At 46.1% G+C, this 19,195-nt stretch overlaps 1 long non-coding RNA gene across 1 annotated transcript; it reads left to right on the top strand.

Annotated features, from left to right (window-relative positions):
- The first annotated feature begins 7,819 nt into the window (after positions 1-7,819).
- Positions 7,820-19,060, top strand: LOC310671844. Its single transcript, XR_014508251.1, has 2 exons — positions 7,820-7,868; positions 18,662-19,060. It is a non-coding gene; the product is annotated as an uncharacterized lncRNA (long non-coding RNA).
- Positions 19,061-19,195: the final 135 nt, after the last annotated feature.

Here is a 19,195-nt window from a genome sequence, read left to right on the forward strand (position 1 = left end):
TCATTAGCATCTCTTTCATGTTAACCGCTACCATGTTTGCCTCCTGCAAACGGCTTTAAGCTATGGGACACAAAGGTGAGATAACGCAATGTCGGATGATGCTAACCAAGAGATATATTCTCTACCCATTAATGGTCTTGCGTAGAGAGATCTAAGTATGCGTCGGGATGAACAATGTTCTGCAGAAGCCGTAATTTGCACACCTTTAGGGTGATATCCTTTAGAGAACGTGAGACATGGGAAAGGGAAACTGACGTTTTGTGTGCAATAAAATACAGAAGTCGTTCAGTGAGGAGGAGAGGAGGAATTGCCAGCTGCAGTGTCTCTACTCACTTCCATTCCTCATGAGCCCATGGTGATGTGAGAAGAAACTAGCAAAGATAGAGCCATTGGGTAGCAACATATTTTACTTCATGCTAGAGCATCACTGATATGCAAGGTCTATCTACCCACAATTGTTGCTTTTCATTTGTTTGCTTGTTAGCTGGACTAAACAGATCTATGTGTACCACACAGAGACTAGAGATGGGGGAAGAAATTTGATTCACTTCACATACAAAGTTGCCTAACACACGCTTTCCAAGACTTTCATGGGTATTCCATTTCAAATTTACATGCGGCGAGAACTTCAATGGGTTGTATCCAAAGCAGCACAAATTCACTGACGCATCAATGTAAGGATTCTTGCATCTACAATGGGACTTCCCTACTCTCTTCTCCCTGAACATCTCCTAAATCTGTACTAGGGGTGCCCCAAACCCTACATAGCAGATTCGAGCAGAATGCATTGGAGGGGGGGAGGGGCAGGAGTCCCAAATCACAAGCAGAAATCTTTGCACTCCTGGGATGCGTTGGTTGGATTCCACCCAGTCGATTTTTAATTGGATTTTTATATGTCTTATGTTTATTGGTTCCTTCTTTTGCATCCTTCATTTCAGCATATTCATTTAAACATTCAAAATAGTAAAATGGTGATAAGAGCTACAACCAATAAGAGCAACGTACAAGAAGATGAAAATCACGTTATGTTCAATACATCGTAAATCAATTTCAGCTGAGAAATGCCATTATGCAACCTGCAAATATCAGGAAAATATTGATTAAGGGCTGTACAGTTATACCTCGGGTTGCAATCGCTGCAGGTTGTGCACTTTCGGGTTACGGATGTGCCAAACCTGGAAGTACTGGAACGGGTTGCTTCCAGGTTTTGGCGCTCGCGCATGCGCAGAAACACTAAATCTCTCTTAGCGCATGTGCAGAAGCACCAAATCATGTCACGTGCGTGCGCAGACGCAGTGCTGCGGGTTGCAAACATGCCTCCCGCATGGATCACATTCATAACCTGAGGTTCCAGTGTAAACAGCATTTATGTGCTGCTTTTGCAACAGACCTCCATTTGTGCAATGGAACCTGTCTTTCTTCTCATCTCCACTGCTGCCCACAACTTTAAAATGCCCTCCACAGGGCTTGGGGTCTCCCATAGAAGATTTGGGAGTCACACAGGGACAAAAGATGAAGGGGAAGTTTCATTATACAAGTGGAACTTCACTTTTCCTGCTTGGCAGGGGGTTGGACTCGATGGCCCTTGTGGTCTCTTCCAACTCTATGATTCTATTATTCTATGATTCATGCAGCATAGTACACAACCCCTAATGATTTTGTTTTAGAATTTGAGAGCAGCCTAGATCAGAATCGGCTACCTCCACAGCAAAGCAAATGCAGTAACACCAGTCTACACCCTTGACAAGAAGCAAATTATGTCCTGGAATACATGTCATAAGTAATCACTTTGTTTCTGTCTTTATACAAATGGTTTTTTGTCTTCTTTTGAACCCAATGCTTAGTCGGTTGGCCTGCCAGCGTTTACACTGTGGCATAAATAGACTGCATCCCTTAATAGTGGTACCCAAAAATCAATGATGGGAGCGGGGGGAGGGGAATTGATGTGTCTTAGGGCTATGTTTTGAGTCACACTTATCTGCTCACACTCGGAACTATTTTGGCAGGTAATAGCTTGCGGTTTGATTGCACTCACACTCAGAAATAAAATAACCTGACTTTGGGTAAAGTAAAGCCACAACTTTAATAACTTTGCAGCAAATGAGATCTGCAATGGAACAAACTATGCATGTGTTTGCTAAGGACAGAAGCTGCCACAACCACCTCCTGCTGACTAAAGGTGGATGAGCCTGTCCCAACCCTGAGGCCACAACCCTCCAAATGTCCCTATTTTTCCAGGGACATCCCTGATTTAGAGAAGCCATCCTGGTTTCTGATTTGATCCTGAAATGTCCCGCTTTTCCTTAGGACGTCCTTTTTTTCATTAAAGAAATGTTGGAGGGTTTGGAGTTATCCGACCCCCGAGCCATCTGAAGGCAATCCTGTATAGGGGAGTTTTAAAAAAAATGTTTAATGTTTTATTATGTTTTTATACATGTTGGAAGATGTCCAGAGCGCTGGGGCAACCCAATAAGACGTGTGGGGTCTAAATAGTAAAATCACCATTGTGGAATGGGACGTCCCTATTTTCATCATATAAATGTTGGCGGGTATGTGAGGCTAGTTAACAACGCATTCTTTCTGTCCACTTGGTCACTTTTCCGAAGAAGGTTTTTCTGAGTCATAACCACCACCACCACCCTTGGCCTCAAAACTCTTTAGCCCCATTTTCACGAAACATTTAAAGCAGTATCATACAACTTTAAACAGCCACGGCTTCTCCCCCAAACTTCCTGGGGACTGTAGTTAGCTGAAGGTGTTGAGAGTTGCTAAAAGACCCTGATCACCCCCACAGAGTTAGAATTTCAAGAGTTCTCTGGGAAGAGGGATTGAGCAGTGTTGTTGTTTTTCCCCTGGAGGTACGCAGGGCCACGCATACCCCCAAACATTTTGTGAATCTTTGTACTTTTGTCCATTTACTGTATTTATTTTCCCTGATTTGAACTATAAAATGGTGGTTTTCTTGAGTAAAATGAGAGTACCCGTAAATATTTTTTAGAAAAAAGGCACTGACTCTGAGAATTGTAGCTCTGTAAGGGGAATAAGGAGGGACACGGGTGGCGCTGTGGGTTAAACCACTGAGCCTAGGACTTGCCGATCAGAAGGTCGGTGGTTCGAATCCCCGCGACGGGGTGAGCTTCTGTTGCTCAGTCCCAGCTCCTGCCAACCTAGCAGTTTGAAAGCACGTCAAAGTGCAAGTAGATAAATAGGTACCACTCTGGCGGGAAGGTAAACAGCGATTCCATGCGCTGCTCTGGTTTGCCAGAAGCAGCTTAGTCATGCTGGCCACATGACCCGGAAGCTGTACGCTGGCTCCCTCGGTCAATAAAGCAAGATGAGCGCCGCAACCCCAGAGTCGGCCACGACTGGACCTAATGGTCAGGGGTCCCTTTACCTTTTCAGGGGAATAGGGCCCCCTAACAACTATCCACACCCTTGACAAACTTCAGCTCCCATGATTATTTGAGGGAAACCATTTCAGTTTAAAGTGGTATGATAATGCTTTTGAAATATACTCAGAGTCAAGAGTGGATTTCATGCTCTTTATTCAGCTCATAGTGGTGAGGAGGAATGAAAGTCCCCTCAAAGTATCTGCTTTATATACATTATTTACACAATGGGCTGCACGTGATTGGCTAATTCCGGAATTCTACTGTAGGCCAATCAGGTTGTGAATTCTCTTCCATCTGGAGCTGGATTGGGTGGCTCCTGCAGACCAATCATACTGCTGCATTGTTCTAGGACCAATCAGACTGCTGCATTTTGGATCCTATTCAACTCAGTACATAACAGCTTTAAATATAGCAGCAAGTCACAGGAATCTCTTTTCACCTTCCGGGTCACACACAGAGTTACCTTCTTTTCTCTTCATTTATAGTTATGACTTATTACGGCCCAAACCTAAGACTAGCTGTACTATACAGTTAATATTTAGGATGCAGAGTTCTATCTGTCACGGTTCATGGTGGCATGCCTGCACTGCAGAGACACAGTACTCTACTCTTGTTATCATATAGGAGCAAATGTTCAGGATGTCACATAGAGGAGGGAGAAAGGTTGTTTTCTGCTGCTCCAGAGAAGCGGACACGGAGCAATGGATCCAAACTACAAGAAAGAAGATTCCACCTAAACATTAGGAAGAACTTCCTGACAGTAAGAGCTGTTCGACAGTGGAATTTGCTGCCAAGGAGTGTGGTGGAGTCTCCTTCTTTGGGGGTCTTTAAGCAGAGGCTTGACAACCATATGTGAGGAGTGCTCTGATGGTGTTTCCTGCTTGGCAGGGGGTTGGACTCGATGGCCCTTGTGGTCTCTTCCAACTCTATGATTCTATGATTCTAGGTTTAAACAGGCAGAAAGACCAATGGAATGCAGCAAGTAGCCGGTCCAAGACTCACTCCCTTCAGAGTCTTTCCGCAGGATGTGTTTCTGAACTAGGTTGTCAATTTCTGCAGCTGCAAATGTTTCAAGTGGATACATGCACACTGCACCTTTCCCCCATGGGCTGTGCATGCCCTCAAAGTGGGCACAACCAGGGTGGGCAAAATATGGATGTTTATGTTAATTTGTGCTATGTTCGTTCTTGAGCTGAACTTGAATCATCTGCCTAGATCTGACTAGTCCCCCAAGCACTGGGAAGCACATACCTGAGAGAGACCAGAAATTCCCCACTCTTTGTCTCTCTGTTAGCACGTAAGTCACGGATCTGGCACAGGACATTTAACTTCTGGCTTCGGCTAAACTCAAACCCCCCCAGTCTAATATCCCTAGTGCTACAAGACTGGCACAAGAGTGCCTGGTCTAAAATTGTCTATCAAAAACTTCACTCTTGTGGTTTATCCCCACAAAAGCTACTCACCGTAGGTTTCAGTAAAGCAACAGTCTAATTTGTCAATGCCTAAATGATTTCGAGCATCAGAACAACTTGGCCACAGTAAGGAAATTTTGCCCATGGTATGACCAGTTTCCATCTTCCCACTTCGATTCTCTGGCACCCCATCTGTATAACCTAGCAATTTCAAAATATAGATGCGATTTTACCCTCACAATATTGAATGTATTGCCCTCAGCTGTAGTTGAAGGACGATTCCAACAAATTCCACACGAAAAACGCTTATGTCCCTATGGAGATGGCAGCACCAAATCAGTGGCACATGCCCTCCTGGCTTGCACTCTTTATAAAGACCTGAGGAATGAAATTATCACCCCTCTTTTATTGTCCATTCCGGGTCACCCAACCACTGCCGCAGTGTCTTTTCTCCTGGCAGATCAAGAGGAGCAGATGACAGCAACAGTTGCAAGGTTTTTAGCTGGGACAATCAGGATAAGGTCCACTATTTGACTGCTGATTCAGGACCCTAAACTGTGTTTTATATAATCATCTTTTAATTTTGTTCTGTGTATATCGCAATGTTCTCTTGTTGCTATGGCCGATGGCTGATGCAAATAAAGTTTCATTCATTCATTCATAAGTCGTATACACCAGTGGTCTAGTTAAAAAAAAACCACACACCCTAAAAACCCTCATGCTAAACCAGAAATGAGGCACACATGAGCCTCCAAATGTTCTGAGACTTCAGATCCCAACATCCCTGGCCTTTGGCCATGTTGGCTGATGCTGATAGGAATTGGAGACCACAACATTTGGAGGATCACAGTCTCCCTCCTCCCTGTGCTAAACTTAGTTCTGAAATCTTGCCTTCCCTAAAGATGCTCCCATACTTCTTTACAGCCCTTAGAACCATGCAAGGACATACAACTTTTTCCTCTTCATTATGTGGTGAGTATCTGAAGTCGTCTTCTGGGAGTATTTGGGACGCGGGTGGCGCTGTGGGTAAAACCTCAGTGCCTTGGACTTGCCGATCGCATGGTTGGCGGTTCGAATCCCCGCGGCGGGGTGAGCTCCCGTCGTTCGGTCCCAGCTCCTGCCCACCTAGCAGTTCGAAAGCACCCCTAAGTGCAAGTAGATAAATAGGTACCGCTTTATAGCGGGAAGGTAAACGGCGTTTCCGTGTGCTGCGCTGGTGCCGGCTCGCCAGAGCAGCTTTGTCACGCTGGCCACATGACCCGGAAGCGTCTCCGGATAGCGCTGGCCCCCGGCCTCTTGAGTGAGATGGGCGCACAACCCTAGAGTCGGACACGACTGGCCCGTATGGGCAGGGGTCCCTTTACCTTTTTATCTGAAGTCGTCAAACATTCTTCAAGCAAGATTTTGCATCTCATCTGAATGCTTTGTGGCATTAAAACAGTACTGCCAATTACATAATGGACCCAACATCCATCAATGGAAGATTTTGTAGCCAAGACAACACTACGCATGCACAAGAGGGAGGATATCAACATGCCCATGGAATCAAGAGATCTTAGAAATACAAAAAAATTTAAAAAGGGTAGGTGCAAAAAGGGCAGTTTCCCCAAAAAACCAGTTAAAGCAAAATTGGGTGTTTATGAAACAAAACTTTCTCTGTTTCTCTGCAATCCAAATAAGGCTCAATCTAGGGCATTGTTCTTCAGTTGGGACCCATTATGGCTTACAGCCTGATCCAAGTTGGGCCACAACAACACTACAATGATATGAGGGGTCAAAGGTGGCTCCTGGGTCTGAAAAGGTTGAAGACTATTCATATAGGAGAATGTTCCCCCAACTTCCCAGCGTGCATGACCAAAGAGCAGGGCAACTCGCTGCCAGGAAACGGAAAGTGTTGAAGATGCCGATCTCCATAAGCAAAAGTCACCCAGTGAGCCTCATGGTTGAGTGGGGATATGAACCCTGGATTTGAACACTATTCCAGACAGATTCTCAAGTTCTTCAGCATTTGTTTAAGGTTCCTCAAAAAATTCAAATCAGCAAATTTAGGGCAGTGCGAGCAGTAAGGTTGCATTGGGTATGCAGTTGAGGAGGGCATATTTAAACATGTATTTTGGGGGGGGGGCTCAGGCCAAATGTGGCCCTCCAGGGCACTCTTTGCAGCCCTTGGGAATCTGCACAGACCACACCCTCTCCCCAGCCACACACCCTCTGGACAAAGAAGTCCATCAGCTTTTCCTTTCCTCGGTTTTCATCTACTTTTTCCACTATTGAAATATCCCAATCTGTTTGGCCAGGGGGAGAGAGCGAGAGAGCTCCCAAGGATGGGGAATGTGCCCAAATGGGTGTCTAATGTAACTCTATTTGGCCCTCATACTCTCCCCAGACCACACCTCTCGCTGGCCCTTGCTTCAGTCATTCAGTGCTTCCCTGTCTGAGATGTGGCCTTGTACTCTGATACTGCCTCTTGCATGCCAAGACAGTAGAGGAGGGCGTGTGAGTTTCTAGAAACTAGCCTACTGCACCAAGGTCAACCCTACATTCATTGCTCTGCCTCTGCTCCCGCCCACCACTGGCAGAAGGCCCTCAGAAGGTTATCCAGAAGGGAATGAAGTCCTCAGGCTGAACATGGTTCCCCACCCAGAGAAGGAGAAAATGAGAAATGGCATAATGAACCTTCTGTAGAATCCCTAAGCGCCAAAGGAGCTCTTTTCATCACTCTATATCCTTAAGCCTTCTCCTGTATAGCTACAGAGCTGGCTAAAACTTGTGGTGCCATCCAGGATAATGCTCAGGAAGCCACACCTAAGGTGGCTGATGCCGAGCAAGATGAGGCTTCCACCTGCTCCGTCTCTTTCCCTTGTGAACTCAAAGCATTTTCATTCATCCTAGGCCAGCGTAGTGGCCAACCCACCATTTAATAATACAGGACTGAACATGATAGGAGGAATTGTGTTGCCTTGATAACATCAAGCCTTAAAACCAAGAGACTCCTTTCTGATCATGCCTGCACATGTTTGACTCCAAGAGACGTACAGCATTTCTGATGGTGAGGGATGCCAAGGTCAGGCAAAACATCAGGGCACTTTTTCAAAAGGGATGCTAAGAAGGAGCACAAGTCCCAAGGTGACTCCCTAGACTGGGTGGGTGAGATGTGACTTGCTCTGGGTGGGGAGACACTCTCTGTGTGGGAGCAGGAACATATTTATGGGTACTTCTGGAACCATTCCTGTCGCCTGAGGCTCAAGTAGCCTCAGTGGCCCAGTGTGCCTTCCATCAGATTAGAATTTATCTGGACAGGGGCAGCCTAACTTCTGTTGACTATACTCTAGTAACCTCTTGCTTGAACTACTGTTGTTGTTGTTTAGTCGTTTAGTCGTGTCCGACTCTTCATGACCCCATGGACCAGAGCACGCCAGGCCCTCCTGTCTTCCACTGCCTCCCGCAGTTTGATCAGACTCATGCTGGTAGCTTTGAGAACACTATCCAACCATCTCGTCCTCTGTCGTCCCCTTCTCTTTGTGCCCTCCATCTTTCCCAACATCAGGGTCTTTTCCAGGGAATCTTCTCTTCTCATGAGGTGGCCAAAGTATTGGAGTCTCAGCTTCAGGATCTGTCCTTCCAGTGTGTTATTTGTGGGGCAACCTCTGTAGGTAGCCAGATTGTTGAGCAAGGCAGGATGGTCCAAACATATTATTATTATTATTATTATTATTATTATTATTATTATTATTATTAGCAACAAATTATGGCGATTATCAATCTAAGCTCAGGACTGGGCCAATATATTTTGTTTCCTGAAGTGAAGGATAAGATAACATCCCTCCCTCTTCCACAAACAATCTGATGAGGCTGTCAATTGACTCTTAATTTGAAAGTAAGAGGCAGGGAAGAGAAGTATTTTCCACCACATCTGAGACATTGGGGGGAACATGCATCATATAGAGCTCTGTTTGTATGGCCAGAGGCAGGAGTGACACCTTGAATAAAATACTGGGGCCCTGTACCACACAATTGATCACAAGATGTGGTGCACACACACCATTTGAATGGCAATGCCCAGTAATTTTGGGTGGGCCAGGCCCTCTCAAATATTTCATATATCATCAGCTTAATATCAAATAGCCTTTTTAAAAAAAAATCTAAATCTTAAACATTAATCTAAATACAATAAGAACATAGAAAAAAGAGAGAAAGAAAAGCAGGTAAATAGAAAGAGAGAGAGAGAAATAAAATTCAGAAATTAAAGAACTTTTGTTTCTTCGTCTGACCACTGTATACAAACAATATTCATTTCAACCACTCCAGTATAACACCCTAAAAAGCCACTTCTTATAAACAAACATTATCTTCCATCCTCAGATCCAAATGTCATTATTTCGTTTTCTTTTTCATGCAAAAATATGGGAGGTTTCTACTCTTTAATAAATGTTAACAATGACTTTTCTCTCATTAAACATTTCAGTTTCTCCATCTCAGCTGAATCTGTTAACTTTAATAGTCATTCTTCCATTGTTGGTAGTGATGAGCCCTTCCATTTTTGTGCATCTAAAAGTCTCACTGTCATAATCAAATATTGAAGCAAAGTTCCATAGTCTTTTTCTGTTTATCTATAAGTTCCAGCAGGAAGAATTCTGGCTTCAGTTGATAGTTAGTCTTCAAAATTCTCCATATCAATACATCTATTTGTATCCAATAATTTTTGGCTTTTTTACATGTTCACCAAGCATGATAAAATGTCCATTTTTTCCATATTCTAAATTATTTGAGTGTATAGGAATTAGTAAGCCAACTCAGAGATCAAAGCTTTTTTATTATTATTAATGTCAATACCCCTATAGGAACAATATGGATTTCTTTATCCACCAGTTTTGACCAATGGGTTCTCTTATTGGATAAAAAAAATTCCACCGTATGGCTAAATTGGCTCCCTTCATAATAGCTACTTAAATTTGGAATGCCCCAACTGCCGGCTGATTGGTGGAAGTATAATCAGTGCTATTTTTTCTAGAAAAAAATGTACCAGAACTCTCCATAAATGCCTACCTTGTTCTCTTCTTATAATGGCAATGAGAGGTGCCAGAACTGAGTTCTGGAAAGTTCCGGCTGAAAAAAAGCCCTGGGTATAATAAAGATTTTTTTCAATACGTGATCAATCCAATTGAAATATAAACTTATTAATGGTTTTAATGTCATTTGTTCAGATGAGCTATTGGTATCCAAACTGGCAGCATCTGAAACAAACAACAAACAAACAAAGGAATTGAGTTACAATCATCATTTTAGATGATGGAGAATCTCAATTTATTCCAATGTATTATATTTGTATTTATACCTTTCCAAACTGTACGAAAACATTTTTTGCTTAGACATGCCCACCCGGGTACATAGATGTTGACATGCTTTAATCTCTTTTTAGTTTACTGCTGATTTAGATTGGGTTTTTTAAAAATACTTTAAAAAAATATTTTTATTGGGTTTTACATATATTTTCGTACATAACATCATACTTTGCAAAAACAAAACAATTGGCTCCATGAGCCTGTGACTTCCCTCCTCCCCAAATGATGGTTGTGATTCAAGGACCCGATCCCTGCTTGGGGAATAAAGACACGTGGACACAGAATGTAAGGTTAACGGGCTAAAAAAAGGCCACAACTTTATTGATTACAGCATGTGAGAAGGTATTGGCTTAGGCAATGGACCACAGAACATTAGACTCCACCCACTCGTAGAGGGGTGAGTCTGAGGAGGGGTTAACCACCAGTAGGGGAAGCCTGTTGATGCTAATCCAACTATAGGCTCTCTTCCTGATGTCACCGAGGGTCGTGCCATGGCCCCCCGCCACACGGGCATCGGACAGGATCCACGACCGCCGGATTCCTTTAGCGGAATACCCAAAATTGTCGGGGAAGGCGATGGCCACACCTTGCCCCCTGAAACACCAACAACACATTCCAATGCCTAACCACCACCCGAGCCAAAAGGCTCGCCACCAATACCCTCACAGCTGCAAACAATCCCTAAGACTATTGGATATGGTAGCCAGCCATATGTTGTTTCCGCAATCTGAAAGGTGAACGCCGTCATCCCGGAATAGGGTCTAGTCGCCAATCTGGATATCATCATGAGATATAACTACACCATTCATAAAACGCACTTTGCGCGCTGCCGCGCGATTCAAGAGTTTCCTGGATTTCTCAAAGGCCATAATGTTATGCGCACCGCGCCAAACCTTTCTCTTCAAGAGAGAGGACCAGAACAGGGCTGTTCTGGGAAATAAGGCAGCAAGTCCACACTCTTCCTGCTAGCCAGGTCGCTCTCACCCAGCTGAATGATTAGAATGTTAGGGGGGTCCAACAGCGCAACTTTTGCCTTCAGCAGTGGCATGAGTTCTTACCAGCTCATGCCCCTTCTCGACAACCAGGAAACTCGCACCCACGATGGTAGCCCCAGATTAGGCATGAAGCCGGAACTTGCTGACTGGAGGCGGACCCAATGCACGATACTGTGGCCGCAAATCCACACTGGACTACCGAACACAGCTAAGAATAAAGAAAGAAAAGACAGGTAAGCGGAGCGTTCTCAGAATACTTTTGTAGGCATTAGATTTCCAGCGGCCCATCTCCTTGATCCTGTCTGCCGGAAGGCCCATGAGGCCGTTGTGGCCACACCAATCCTAAATGAATGTGCCGCGTAGTCTTTTGGAAGGGAAAGCGCAGGCATCTATCGCTTTGCAAAGTACCCTGGTGAATTGGTGCCTCATCAATCGGGATCCATCCTCATGAATGAAGAGCGGGCCAAGGCCGGGAGGTCTGAGGTAAAGGTATCGCCTGGTGTCCTTTACTGGGCATGGGCCCTTCTGACCAGAGGCTGTGAGTTGTACTACGGTGCCCTTACTGCCCTGGTCCACCTTAGACTGATGCACCCGCACCATCACGCCTGAACTGGACACCTGCACGTCCTCCAGGAGGAGGCTGCGCGTTGTTCCACTTGAGGTAGCTTCTGCTACCACCTCGCCAACCCACAAGGCACCAAAGAAGGCTATAGCGTATGCTGCAGAGAACAGCCGGGCCTCAAACTTGGACCAGCAAATTGACCTAAGTTTCATACGATAGGGGAAAGGGACGATACTTTGGACCTGAAACCTGTGAAGTCGCACCATATTTTCTTATAAGACCTGAGGGTAGAGGGTGCAACAGACGCTAATACTCCTTTGATCACTTCACGTCTCCAAGGTTCCGTGGGTGATCCGGAAAGGGTTCTGGCAGCAGCTGAGCCCAAGGTGCTAACGACCGGAAGCAAGGCATCGGAGCACAAATGATCGAAGTAGGTGAGACCTCTCTCAGAACGCAATGACTGCTAGCCAGTATGTTAACCACGGCCTGGTTATCAGTTCTGAAGCATACCCGGCGATTCCGGAACTCCTCAGTCCATATGTGAACCACCACAACTATGAGAAAAAACTCCAGAAAAGTGAGATCCCGTATGATGGCCTCCCCTTGCCACTCTGCTGGCCATTGTTGCACGCACCAACGTCCCTTAACGAACAGACCAAAGCCCAGGGACCCTGCCACATTGGAGTGGACCTGGAAATCAGAGGCCAAATTAAGGATTTCCTGCCATAGGGAGACTCCGTTGTAGTGTTCCAGAAATCTGATCCACATCTCAAAATCCGCCTTGACCGACTTGGGGAGTCTTACTCTATGGTGCAGATGCTTGAGGCCCACTGACAGCCTGGCTAAGCAGGAGCAAAATGGGCGGCCTGGTGAAACTACTCTACACACGAAGTTGAAATGATCTAGCAAGGACTGGACCTGTCTAAGAGTGACTTTATTATTATTATTATTATTATTATTATTATTATTATTATTATTATTTTGGGAAGGGTTTCTCAAATTGTTTCCTTAAGGGCAACTATTTCCCCCTCTGGCAGGCGGGCAGATTGAGCTGCTGTGTCAAGCTCTATACCCAGGTTAGTAAGATGCATTGAGGGTCCGTCTTATCTGCCATGAGGGGAACTCCCAACTCCTGGGCCAAAGCTGAAAAGGCCTCCAGAAGGGAGGCACATTTGCCGGTATTGGGCTTCCCAACAAGTAGAAAGTCACCGAGGTAACGCGTCACCCCAGGTGAGTTGGTTCTGTAGCGCAAGGCCCAGACCCAAAAGGTGCTAAATGTCTCAAAGGCCAAGCCGGCTACAGAACAACCCATCGGCATAGCCTTGACAATGTAATACTTCCCTCGAAATTTGAATCCCAGCAAATGGAAGTCATTGGGATGAACCGGCAATAGACAGAAGGCTGACTCTATGTCACATTTTGCCTAGAGTGCCTCGTGACCAAAATTCCGGATAAGTCTTAGTGCCCGATCGAAGAATTTGATCGAAGAATGCGGAGAGGAGGGAGCTGGATCAGGGAAAATGCTAGACCCGGAGGGTCCCTATCGTCTGTTCCCTGCTGCGGGGGCTTCTCTGGAGCTGGAACCCCACCTCCCCAAAAGGGCTGCTTCCCTTTGTAACACGCTACGGCTGGGTGTACCCCTGCACACCTCTCACACTCGTGCAGATACTTACAAGACTGCCTTTGGCATGACCCCTTATTGAATTCCCAAAATACCTTGCGCTTTGGCTCCCTTCTCAGGTCCGGCTTACCCGTGCGATAAGAATCTAATGGCTTCTTTTCAACATACGGGACGACCGCCACAGACCAGGTGCCGTTTTCAGTTTGATCCTAGCATGCTAGAGGGATCCTGGAAGCCTTCCTTCGGACTTTTATCATAGCTAATGGCGGCGGCCACCCCAGAAAGCGCACAGGCTGTTCTGACTCTTCATCCATGTAGCCCGTTTTCGACTTGCTCTTCTTACACACGTGCTTCTTGGTGCGTCTTTTGCCTGATGGTTTGTCCCCCCTCAACTGTCTGAAGCTCCCCCTCCAGCTGCCCGGCTGCTTATTCTGCAAAGAACCGGAAGAACTGGACGCAACAGGGTTATTGACACAGGCCGGCGGCCTCCGCACAGGCGACCCAATGCAGTTCTGAGGGCCAGAGACCTAGTTTGCACTGCCGCAGTTACTGCCCGAGAGCAGTGGCAGAGCATGGGTTGTCAGCACCCGGGGCAAGGCAAGTAATTTGCCCCCACCCCGCTGCACTGTTCCTCCCCCAGATAGTCCCTCGCTCTTTCTCCGCACCGCACTGCACGCCTGCCACAAGCTGTGCGAATCCGATCCGAGCCGCCGGGTCGCCACCCACTGTGGAGGGGAGGGTGCCCTCCACAGTGGGCGGCGACCCGGCGGCTCGGATCGGATTCGCACAGCCAGCACTGCAGTGAGAGAGAATGAGTGAGCCAGGTCAGAGAGAGTGAGTGAGCCAGGTCAGGGCAGAGAGCTGCGAGTGCGAGCGCACCCCCCCAGATGTTGCGCCCGGTGCGGCCAGCCCCCCCTGCACCCCCACGCTACGCCACTGCCCGAGAGTTTGGGCCTGCGCCTGAGAACTGAGAATCGTTGAAGAGGCCCAAACAAATCCAGCACCAGGAGTGGGGGGAAATAAAAGGTTAAATGAGCAGCAAGCCACGCCCCCGCCGAGCTTCCCTATTGGGTGCCCAACTGGGGAGGGGTGTGGCACGCCAGCCCTGGAGTTGAAGCAGGGGGCGGAGTGCCCCCTGCATGACGCAGGAATCGTCTCCCGATCACAACCCCTTCTCTTCCTGGGAGGAGGAAAGGCTTTGTCAAATCTAATCTCTATATACTGCAATTTCCTACATTTCTTATTCCTATTAAATTATATCCTTATAGAATTACTTAAATACAATTAGTAATAAGTGATAATTTTATCCTTACAAAACTTACTAGCGATGTTAATGGTTTACAGTTGTCATTCAAATATAGCATAATTTTTTTCAGTCTTTCTGAAGAGCCTGGTCCTGCTGGTTCCGGATTTTAATAGTTTTGATAGTTTTTATGGATAAATTTAATATTTCTGCTTGGAGGTTTTGTTTCAATCAAGTGGTATATAATTCTTGTTTCAATCAAGTGGTATATAATTCTTGCTAAATCAACAAACATAGGCTACCTCCCAGAAGCACCAAGTTGCACCCAACATTGAGGGTTTGCATGATGTCACACATGAATGACATCAAACGTGTGTGACACCATACAGCAGCACTGTGTGCTGGGTTCCTCAGTGGGTCATGCTGAAGATCCAGCCCTCCAGCATGGCTCTGCTGACAAGCACAGTGCACCTTGGGACTTCGTGTGTCATATGTGAAACAATATCCAGCCATTGGGAGGAGGCCTCAAACATTCAGGGTCCCTGGCCCCTTTCCTCCAGATATTGAGGGGATCAAAGATCCCTTGGCCCCCTAGTGTTGGTCCGCCTGCTACCTCCTGCCTTTGCCCTGCCCAGAGTGTACCAGGCAAAGGAAGTACAGTCCTCTGTAACTTATAAAGTAGCATTATATGTGTTGGCAGGGACGCCGGTGGCGCTGTGGGTTAAAGCCTCAGTGCCTAGGGCTTGCCGATCGAAAGGTCGGCAGTTCGAATCCCCGCGGCGGGGTGCGCTCCCGCTGTTCAGTCCCAGCGCCTGCCAACCTAGCAGTTCGAAAGCACTCCCGGGGGCAAGTAGATAAATAGGGACCGCTTACTAGCGGGAAGGTAAACGGCGTTTCCATGTGCAGCTCTGGCTCGCCAGAGCAGCGATGTCACGCTGGCCACGTGACCCGGAAGTGTCTTCGGACAGCGCTGGCCCTTGGCCTCTTTGAGTGAGATGGGCGCACAACCCTAGAGTCTGTCAAGACTGGCCCGTACGGGCAGGGGTACCTTTACCTTTACCTATATGTGTTGGCAGCTAAGAAGATCAGGAGAAAAGAGCTAGATGAAATAGCGGTCAACTGCAAAGGGGATTCGGACATTTAAGCTGGCATATTTTACATGAGCTTTCCCTGCTAGTCTAGTTTATGCAACAAATAATCTCTAGGAGACGTATCCATGATTTATTGCACCGGTAGTTCTAAATGTTTTTTAAAATGTTTTCATGGTTGTTGCTGTTTTTCCTTTTGTTCCCCCCTGTGAACGATGCCATGGTCTTTGGCTAGCGCAATAAAGTTTATGAATGAATGAAAAAGTACAGTCGTACCTCTACTTATGTATCCCTCTTGATACTGAATCTTCGGGTTACGGCCGCGGCAAACCCGGAAGTGTATACTTCTGGGTTTCGCCGCTCGCACATGCACAGAAGCACTCAATCATGTCACACACATGCGCAGAAGTGTGCCTCTATTTACATAATTTTCAGGTGTGAATGGACCCCCGGAACGAATTAAGTTCATATCCGGAGCGTATGATGATTCTGACAGGAACGTGCTGGGTCTCCTTTGCGTAACACCTTAAGCAGGTCCTGCTAGCCATCATATATGAGCCTCCAGCCCAGACAGCATCCCCAGAGGCCCTTGCAAACTTACAGCAGCCATATATGGCAAGCCTGCCCTACTTCCCAGGCATTGGGTTGGGCTTTAATTGTGGGAGCACAAGTCCCTACATGCAGGGCTGTACCAACAATGAAACACAGTGAAGCTGTGAATAAAGGCAGCAGATTCCTGAGAGGGTACCAACTTCCCCCTTCTTCCTCTAATCATTACCACCATTTGCATCATTAAAAAAAATGCATGTGGAGAAGGGAATATTATTACACTTCTTAAATGTGCAAAGCTATAGTGCTCCTTTTGCATGGAAAGTTGCCCCCTTCAAGGAGTGCTTGAAGAATTCAATCCTTGTGAACTCTGGTGGGAACTGATCTGATCCTGCAGCTTCTAGACTAATGTGCAGATTACAGAGTTTCAGATGATACCAACTGGGATCTTCTGCTTTTTTAAAAAACGCTGCACTTAGAAGGTTTGTTGAAAGAGGCAACTCTTCAAAATACACCGAAAATAATATCCTGTATCTGCATAATATATAAAGAGGGGGAGTTTTAAAGGATAGGTGCCACCACACGAAAGGGCCAATTCTGGCATCATGCAGAATGTATCTCCTTTATAAAGGTGATATCAATCAATCAATATTTTATTGTGTTCCAAAGACCCATAAAACATAAAACAATTTCAAAACTAGATACAGTTAAAACGACCAGACAGACAGATGGAAGAAACCAAGGCAGCCATTTTGTTTTATCTAGCGCATAATGATCTTTGTTTCTTATAACCTCTGAAAGAAACTTTGCCACGGCCAGCGGAATATCATTTGACCTGTCCTTCAAAAGATATTTTATATGGGAGGTTTCGGATTTTCCCGGCAAATTTGCCAGTAAGGGTTTGATCAGTTGATCCCTTGCTTCCTCATATTGCCCACAATAAAGTAGGATATGCTTCATACAATCAATGTCCTGGGAACATAAACAAAGTCTATTCTGATAGGGGATGCCTCTCAGTCTGCCATTTAGAAATACATTTGGTCTGGCTTTGGTAAATAAACACCAATAGGTAGGTACAGACAAATTCGTAAGGTATGAGGATATCTGAAAGTCATACGTGTATTGGATTCCAGCTGCGACCGGGCTACAAATTACATATGATTGGGATCGCAAGTCGCTATGTGAGATGTCCCAAAGCCTTTGCCACAGGGATTCAATGGCAATGTCGTAACCCAGATGATATAAGAGGGATGATGGCAGTCCAATCGAGGAGGCTTTTCTGGCCATCATTTTCAGCCGTGGGCTGACAAACTTCTCATTGGTTAAATGTACTAATAATCCCTTCCCAGAAGGGAGCGGGTGGCACTGTGGGTATAACCTCAGTGCCTAGGGCTTGCCAATCGCATGGTCGGTGGTTTGAATCCCCGTGGCGGGGTGAGCTCCCGTCTTTCGGTCCCAGCTCCTGCCCACCTAGCAGTTCGAAAACACCCTTAAGTGCAAGTAGATAAATAGGTACCGCTTTATAGCGGGAAGGTAAACGGCGTTTCCGTGTGCTGCGCTGGTGCCGGCTTGCCAGAGCAGCTTCGTCACGCTGGCCACGTGACCCGGAAGTGTCTTCAGACAGCGCTGGCCCCCGGCCTCTTAAGTGAGATGGGCGCACAACCCTAGAGTCAGACACGACTGGCCCACAAGAGCAGGGGTATCTTTCCCTTTAATCCCTTCCCCAAGCCAAATACCAAGATCTTGAGCCAGTATCTCAAGGCAGCCCACCATACTTTGGTGGAGAGTGGGCATTCACCTGTTTCCAGAAACAGAATTGAATTTGGGACACAGTTTGGGACCTGTAATAGGGACCAAAGAAAGATGATATCTGCAGGATGTCTTCTGCAGAACTCAGCTATCAGTTGAGTATATGTAATACACTGTTTTAAGTTTCCTGGTCCTGAGCTATATATGGCTTTGTTCACCTGTACCAGCAGCTTGGAATTAGGCAGTTAGCTGATGGGCAGCCAATGCCATTCTTTCTGGCATAATATGATGGTGATATTCTTCCCCAAAGAGCAGTCGAGCCACTGCACTTTTGCACTAGCTGCAGCTTCCAGGTCATTCTCACTCTATATATGGCAGTAATCCAATCTGGAGGTCACCAGCACATGGACCAAAGCTGGGGAAATGCAATCCTAACCACTGAGGTCACTTGGGGCACTAGTGACAGAGATGGATCCAGTAGTAGCACACCCTACCTCTATGAACCTGCTCCTTCAACAGGAGTGTGGCCCCATCCAAAACGCAATAGACCCATTATCCAGACTCAGGAATCATCCACTACAGCATCTCTGCTGACTTGTACAGTTCCCGTGTGGGGAAAATAATATCCAAATAGATTTTGTAGAAATGCATATATTGAGCAAAATACATTTATACTGATTTTTTTTTCTTATTCACCAATTTACACAGAAATGAAACAGAACAAATTTGCGAGTAAACACATACAACAGTGATATCCATCTGGAGATAGACTGATTTGTCCATCCCTCTTTGGATCCACATCTGTTCATTTGGGACAGATTTAGGCTGGAGTGATTGGCTACTATGGTCTCCTGCCTCGTGGATCTCTGACTGGGTTACATCTTGAGCTTCTGGCTGGCAGCAGCTTGGAGATTCACACAAAGGTGTGAAATGAACATTTCCATGGCTGTCTTAGGAAATTTCTTCTCACTATAGCAGTTTGGAACAGCAAGCTGGAGCTGGTATCTTGGGTTATCATTGACAAGTACCATGCATATATGGCTGTGGACATCATGAAATCTTATAATTAATATACCAGGCTTCTACTTCAAAGGCAGTATGTCCAAATCCTCTTGTGGGTGTGGGTGATTGCAGGGAAAGTCTTCAAGCCACAGCCTTCTTTCTCCCAGAAAGTTCACACAGCAAATTTGGCATGCATGTAGGTCATGGCGGTAGCCTGGAATGTATTACGCGCTGTGTCTA

The sequence above is a fragment of the Podarcis tiliguerta genome (assembly GCF_965153285.1).
Source record: "Podarcis tiliguerta genome assembly, chromosome: 2".
NCBI classification, from domain to species: Eukaryota; Metazoa; Chordata; class Lepidosauria; order Squamata; family Lacertidae; genus Podarcis; species Podarcis tiliguerta.